The 7,792-nt window shown below is 35.2% G+C and overlaps 1 non-coding gene across 1 annotated transcript; it reads right to left on the bottom strand.

The window, feature by feature from the left end:
- Window positions 1-1,104: 1,104 nt before the first annotated feature.
- LOC118852532 lies at window positions 1,105-1,210 on the bottom strand. Its single transcript, XR_005010604.1, has one exon. It is a non-coding gene; the product is annotated as a U6 spliceosomal RNA (small nuclear RNA).
- Between the last annotated feature and the right edge of the window lie 6,582 nt (window positions 1,211-7,792).

The following is a 7,792-nucleotide window of genomic DNA, read 5'->3' as shown; positions in this document are numbered from 1 at the left end:
AAACAGAACAAAAGGGAAAAGCCATGAAAAATGAAAAAAGTGAAAATAGCATGCTTTGATCTGCATTCACACTCCATAGCTCTTTCTCTGGATATGGATCATTGTCTTGATCAGAATAGCCAAGTCATTCAGAATTGATCATTATATAATATTGCTGTTACTGTGTACAATGTTGTCCTGGTTCTGCTCACTTCACTTTGTATCAGTTTGTGTAAGATTTTCCAGGTATTTCTGAAATCTGCCTGCTCATCATTTCTTATAGCACAATAGTATTCCATTACATTCATATACCACAACTTGTTCAACCATTCCCCAGTTGATAGGCATCTCCTCAATTTCCAATTATTTGCCACCACAAGAATAGCTGATATGCATACATGCATACACATGCATATACATATATGTATATATGTATATGTATGTGTATGTATATGTGTGTGTTTATTTGTACATGTAGGTCCTTTTCCCTTTTTTATTATGCCTTTGGGATACAGACCTAGTAGTGGTATTGTTGGATCAAAGGGCATGCACAGTTATATTTCCCTTTGGGCATAGTTCCTAATTTTCTCTCTAGAATGGTTGGGTCAGTTCACAACTCCACCAACAATGTATTAGTGTCCCAATTTTCCAATATCTTCTCCAACATATATGATTTTCCTTTTCTGTTATATTGGCCAACATGATAGGTGTGAGGTTGTACTCAGAGTTGGTTTAACTTGCATTTCTCAAATAAATAGTGATTTAGAGCATTTTTCCTATGAGTATAGATAGCTTTAATATCTTCACCTGAAAACTGCCTGTTCATATCTTTTGACCACTTATCAATTGGGGAATGACTTATGTTCTTATAAATTTGACTTAGCTCTCTATATATTTCTGAAATTAGGCCTTTATCAGAAACATTTGTTACAAAAACTGTTTCCCATCTTTCTGCTTTCCTTCTGATCTTGGTTGCATTGGTTTTGTTTGCACAAAACCTTTTTAATTTAATATAATCAAAACTATCCATTTTGCATTTCATAATGTTTGCTATCTTGTTTGGTCATAAATTCTTACCTTTTCCATAGATCTGGCAGATAAACTATTCCTGGCTCTCCTAATTTGAAAAATCTGGAATGATTCACAACATTGCATGTCATCACTGCCAGGGGCCATGTTAATCTTCTCTGTATCATTACAATTTTAGTATATGTGCTGCCAAAGCGAGCACTTCCTCACGCTTTGTGATTCTATTTATTAAATTGTTTTACACAATGTCAACTAGAATTTATAATGATTAACAATATAATTTGCGATTTAGGATTATGTTTTTTTTTCTTTTTCATAAATTTCCATGATATCCTTGATCTTTGTTCTTCTATATGAATGTTGTAATTATATTTTTAGAGTCTGAAATGTCCCATTGATTTTTGATTATCAAAGCATTAAACTTACAGATACATTTGAAAATTATTGATATTTATATATTATCTTGATCTAATCACAAATGTTGAATATTTCTCTAATATCTTAACTCAGCCTTTACTGCTGAGAATTTGCTGCACTGATACATTAATGATATGTTTTTACTAATATTTCCTACACCTTTTAATATCTGGCATAAATATAACATGAACTGAATTATTATTATGAATTAATTTGAGATCTTTACCAGTATTTTATTTAATTTTTGGTTGATATTCTTTTATAACATTGATCTGTAATTCTATTTATCTGCATTATTCTTCTAGTTTGGGAAACAGGACCATAGTTGTCTCAGAGAAAAATTGGTTAGAGTACCATATTTTGCTTTTACAATAAGCAGTTCATGTAACAATAGCTTTATTTGTTCTTCAAATATCTTTTTTATTAGGTTTTTTATTTTTGGCTTACAACACTTAGTTTTACATGTTCTTGAGTTTCAAATTTTCTTCACTTCCTTCCCCTCCCCCTCTCTCTCCCCCTAAGACGGCATGAAGTCTGATATAGATTCTACATGAACCTTTTCATTAAACATTTACATAATAGTCAAGTTGTAAAGAAGAATTATGACCAATGGAATGAATCATAAGAGAGAAGAAACAAAACCAAAAAAAAGAGGAAAAAAAAAGAGAGAACAAATAGTTTGCCTCGATCTGCATTCAGAGTCCACAATTCTTTTGCTGGATGTAACTAGCTTTTTCCATTATGTGTCCTTTGGGGCTGTCTTTGAGCCTTGTATTGCTGAGGAGAGCCAAGTCTATCAAAGTTAATCATAACGGAATCAATATATCTGTGGTTGTGTATAATGTTCTCCTGGTTCTGCTCCTCTCACTCAGCATCAGATCATGTAGGTCTTTCCAGGTTATTATGGAGTCTGTATCTTCCCCATTTATTATAGCATAATAGTATTCCATTACATTCATATACCACAACTTGCTCAGCCATTCCCCAATTGATGGGCATCCCCTTGATTTCAATTCTTTGCCACCAGAAAAAAGCTGCTATAAATATTTTTGTGCATACAGTTCCCTTTCCCACTTGTGTGATCTCTTTGGGATATAGCTCTAAGAGTGGTATTGCTGGGTCAAAGGGTATGCACATTTTATAGCCCTTTGGGCATAGTTCCACATTGCTCTCCAAAATGGCTGGATCTGTTCACAACTCCACCAACAATGTATTAATGTTCGAATTTTCCCACATCTTCTCCAGCATTTATCATTTTCCTGTTTTGTCATGTTAGCCAATCTGACAGGAGATACATGGTACCTAAGAGTTGTTTTGATTTGCATTTCTCTATTCAATACTGATTTAGAGCATTTTTTTCATATGCCTATAGATATCTTTAATTTCTTTCTCTGAAAACTGCCTGTTCATATCCTTTGACCATTTCTCAATTGGGGAATGACTTGTATTCCTATAAATTTGGCTCGGTTCCCTGTATATTTTAGATATGAGGCCTTTATCAGAGACATTGTTTGTAAAGATTTTCTCCCAATTTTCTGCTTCCCTCTTAATCTTTGTGGCATTGGCTTTGTTTATACAAATCTTTTCAGTTTAGCATCATCAAAATTAACCATTTTGCATTTTGTAATGCTCTCTATCTCTTGTTGGGTCATGAATTCTTCCCTTTCCCATAAATCTGACAGGTAAACTATTCCTTGGTCTCCCAAATTGCTTATATTATCAGCCTTTATTACTAAATCATGTACCCATTTTGACTTTATTTTGATAAGATATGGGTCTATGCCCAGTTTCTGCCATTCTATTTTCTAATTTTCCCAGCAGTTTTTGTGAAATAGTGAATCCTTAACCCAGAAGCTGGATTCTTTGGGTTTATCAAAGAGTAGATTGCTATAGTCGGTGACATCTGCATCTTGTGTACCTAACCTAGTCCACTGACCTACCACTCTGTTTCTTAGCCAGTACCAGGTAGTTTTGATGACTGCTGCTTGATAGTACAGTTTGATATCTGGTATGGCTAGGCCACCTTCCCTGGCATCTCTTTTCATTAATTCCCTTGATATTCTGGACTTTTTGTTCTTCCAGATGAATTTTGTTATTATTTTTTACAGCTCTGTAAAATAATTTTCTTTAAATATCTTATCAAATTTACTCATGAATCTATCTGAATTGGTTGATTTTTAAATTAAATTTAAGTAATATTTTCATGTCAGTTTAGCTTATTATGTATTTCTTATTTTGTTGATTTACATATTAATTTTATAGGTATTCCATTTATTTTATATTATTTTGATGACATATAATTACATGTTGAATTACCAGATAAATCTTTATTTCTTTATTATTCATGGTAACTTCCTCATTTTTTTCAGTTTTGTAATTGTCATTTCCTCTTTTCTTTTTAAGTTCACTAAAGAGGTGATGATTTTTATGGTCGTTTAAAAAGTTTGTTTATTAACTCAATTTTATTTTGCTTTCAATACACTAATTTCTCCTCAGTTGAAATTCTAGGCTTAAAATTCAACTCATTTATCTTATTTTTTTTCCTTTTCTAACTGTTACTATTCAGCAAAACTAACTTGCCTCTAAGGACTGATTTAGCCTTAGCCACATCCTACACTGTCATTATCTTTAGCATATTTTGTTTTGCTTCTATAATTCTGTTTTTGACAGAATCATTCTTAAGCACATAATTTTTAATCTCTGTATCTAAATTGTTTGACCATATGTCCTTTATTGGGTTTTCTGCTAATTACATTAGCATTTTTAAAATAATGTTTAGCATATATTTTCCTACATTTATCTAGAATTTCTTTATGACTTAGGATGTCATCAGTATTTATACCCCTATAAGGAAATTTTTAGAGTAATAGCCTGAAAAATGGTAGCTAGACTCTTCTTATTTTTTAGGCAACTGAATGATGCCTATATGACCTCTCTGGGCCCTATCTTCTGGTTGTTACCTTTTCTTGTAAATTATTCTAGTTTGTTTAAAAGCTGAGCTCTCCTCTGATTTTCCTTTGCTTCATGATATGCCACTACTGTTAATTATCCTCTGATGCTGAAATGTTTTTTTCCCATCATTCCATGCCTATAGCAAATACCCCGTTGTTTTCTGAAAGTTATTGATTTTCACAGCAATCTATATCATTTGGTAGATCTCATATCCTCATCAGCATGCAGCTGGACAGAAGTCTGGACAACCAGATGCTGGGGGATTTATGTACCTAATATGGAAGAAGTCTGTTATAGCCTCATTCTAGGAGATACACCCTAAGTGACCTTTATTTTATTTTTAACACCCATTTCTTTGTGTCAAATTTGCATTGAGCATTGAAGAAAGATCTCTAGAATGGCCCAAACCACAAAATATGCAGCCCGTCAGATAACTATAATAGCTGCATCCAAGCAGTTATGCTTGGCCCTGGAGCAAGTGATATAAATTGTTTAAAAGACCTTGCAGTAAGTGCCCAATGGCTTCTTAGACTGGTGAACCCCACCTTGTTCAAGCTACTTTGTTGAGGTCTGGGCTACAGGAATCTCTGTGGGATAAAGGGACACCTGGGAAGCTACACTTTAGCAACAACTGATAAGCTATCACAGATATTTTCGTGCTGTATATCCGTATGTGTGTATGTATGTATATATGTATATGTGTGTATATCTTTACTTGAATCAACCTTAGCATTAAGAAAAAAAAACTACTCTGTCCACCTCATTATTTTGTAGTCCAAACAGAGCCCAGCATAATTGGCGGCAACAGTTGCTTCCTGAAATAATTACTACTAAGTTTGGGAGGAAAATGAAGCAGGAGAAGATTGCATTCCCAACCCCCCAGAACTGTCCAAATTCTGGGTGGCCAATCACAAACCCCTGCTATTCTGTGACCTGGAGAATTTCATGTATGGGGCGGGGGAGACTTGACATCATTGAGTAGGGAGGAAGACATTCCCTAGATATGTGCCAGATGACATAGCTTTCTGAACTGAAAAGGAAACTCGGGATTTTGAGAGGATACCGCCCAGCACATAGCACCATGACTACTCTTAACTATGGTAGAAGAACAATTAAAAGCAATGATACCCTAAGTTAAAACAGTTACAACATTTGCACAGTCATCTTGAATCAAATTAGTCTGTTAGGCTTCAGAATGCTATGCAATAGACACTCTCCAAACTCACTGAAATCAATGTTTGGGGAATTAGCCAGACAGGACATAGATGAGGACTATTGGCTGTATATGCAACAAATAAAACAACACCACGTCTATTCTCAATGGCTGGAGGAATCCCTAAGTAGGATCTTTCTTCATTGAAATGGAGATTTATTCAGGGTCGCGATTTTGATTGCTGGACTTTGGGAGACTGTGTGGTAAGGATCTCTGCATTATCAATTCCTTACTGTGCCAGGATGCATAACATACTCCTTGGTGATCTAAAGAGAGGCTCGAGTACCCAGCTATCCCATCCTCCAATTTCAAGAAGTTTGGCTTTTTGTAAAGGAACAGCTAACTATCTAACAGAAGAGGTTAAGGTAAAAGCATTTGAGTGTCATTGTTGGTACTAAGAATGGTGGAGATAGTCATGGTAGAGAGGAGCTAGAAATTTTAAAATGTAAAGAGAAAATTCACAGTTAATTTTAGGTGGATGTTCAGAACAACTTTTGATTAAAATGCTTCAGGCATTTTTAAAAGGTTACTTCTTGCCCAGACTACCACAACTGTCTCCTAATTATTCCCCAAAGATCCAGTGTCTCCTGTCTCCAAACTTCCTCTACATGGTTACTAATTTAATTCATTAAATGTCACTGCTTAGATCAAGAAGTACCATTGGCTCCTGGCTGCCATGTCAGGAACTGCAGAAATGATGGGGGTGAAGTGAGAGATTCACTTTATTGAGTCTCTTTTAGTCCACTATTTGCCTCCATGTCCTATATACTTTGTGGACAGGCTAAAAAACTAGTGGGGACATGCATCAAACCTTATAAATACAATAGCTACATCTAGGAGGTTTGAATCAGTTCAGGGATAAGTCATAAAAACTGTATGAGAAACCCCTATGGGATACCCCCGGTAAAGCTCTTTGTACCTGTGAGTATGAAGGGTAGGATCTTAATAGGACATGAGTAGCTTAGAAGGCTCAGAGTTGACTAAAGGCTGAGGCAAAGATGTGTAGATGCCCTGTGCCAATTCTTTCTCTGTGCTTAATAATAGCTAGCATTTATACTGTTCTTCAAGTTTTGCAATATGGTTTACTTAATATTATCTCATTTTCTGTTCACAACAACACTGAGAGGTAGTTTCTGTTATTATGCACATTTTACAGATGGGGAAACTGTGGAAGACAATTTGCTAGACTTTTGTCATTGAAGTCCATTGAAACATTGCGACAAAGGGAAGAGAGAGGAGAGTTTTCTGGTGGAGAGAAGCACCAAAAACCCTAAGAAGCTAACTGAATATATCCTTACATATATCACATCACTAAGGAAACAAGTGCAGCTACCCTCAAAATGGGCAGAGCTAAATGATAAATATTCTCAGATCTCTGAGAACTTTAGAGAGCTTGGCATTTCCATGGAGAGACCTCTAGTGCTTGGTAGCATACATAACTACCAGCCTGAGGAAGTGGGAGAGTTAAAAGATCAGATGAAGGAGATTTTAGAGTTCAGGATGTCAGAAATGGTAAAATTCTGAAAGACAGTGAGGTTTTGGGTGTGGTTAGGCTAGTGAATGTCCAAAGTGGAGCAAAGATGGAGGTCATTAGAGCTGAAGTCAAGGTATAAGATTAGACAGCTTTAAAATGAAAAGAAAATGATTTATTTCATTTCATAAATATTTTTAATATATTAGAGCTAGAAAGAAACTTAGGGATTGTCTTGCCCATCCTCTCTCATTAGGCTCTGAGGGCCTACTTAAAGTTCAGAAGGCATAGATTCAGAGATGGAAGCAACCTTCATGATCATAGGCTCCAACACCTTCATTTTACATATGAGGAAATTGAATTGCAGAGAAGGGAGATTTGCTTAAGGTCACAAAGCTATTCACCTGGTCCACAGGTGGTAGGAAGCAAGGCTGAAACTCAAGTTTTCTCTCTTGCTGTTCAACACTCTTCCCACTGCACAAGCTGCTACATTATTTGATGTAAAGATTTAGAGAGAGCTGTACATAAAACTTTTTGAGTTTATTTTCAGATGCTTATTAATTTGCTTATTTTAAAGTGAGCCACTTTTTTCATTTATTAAGAGTCATTGTTTACAATTGTTTCTTTGGTAGTGAGAGGTATGTGTTGCCAAAAAACTGTTTTCTAAGCAGGCAAAGTGACAAATTAACTGTGTTCACTACTAGATGATTTTGGCAATAACCATATTACCC

Source organism: Trichosurus vulpecula, chromosome 5 (genome assembly GCF_011100635.1).
Source record: "Trichosurus vulpecula isolate mTriVul1 chromosome 5, mTriVul1.pri, whole genome shotgun sequence".
NCBI classification, from domain to species: Eukaryota; Metazoa; Chordata; class Mammalia; order Diprotodontia; family Phalangeridae; genus Trichosurus; species Trichosurus vulpecula.
The sequence above is the reverse complement of the archived record's forward strand: the minus strand, read 5'-3'. Positions and strand labels throughout refer to the sequence as shown.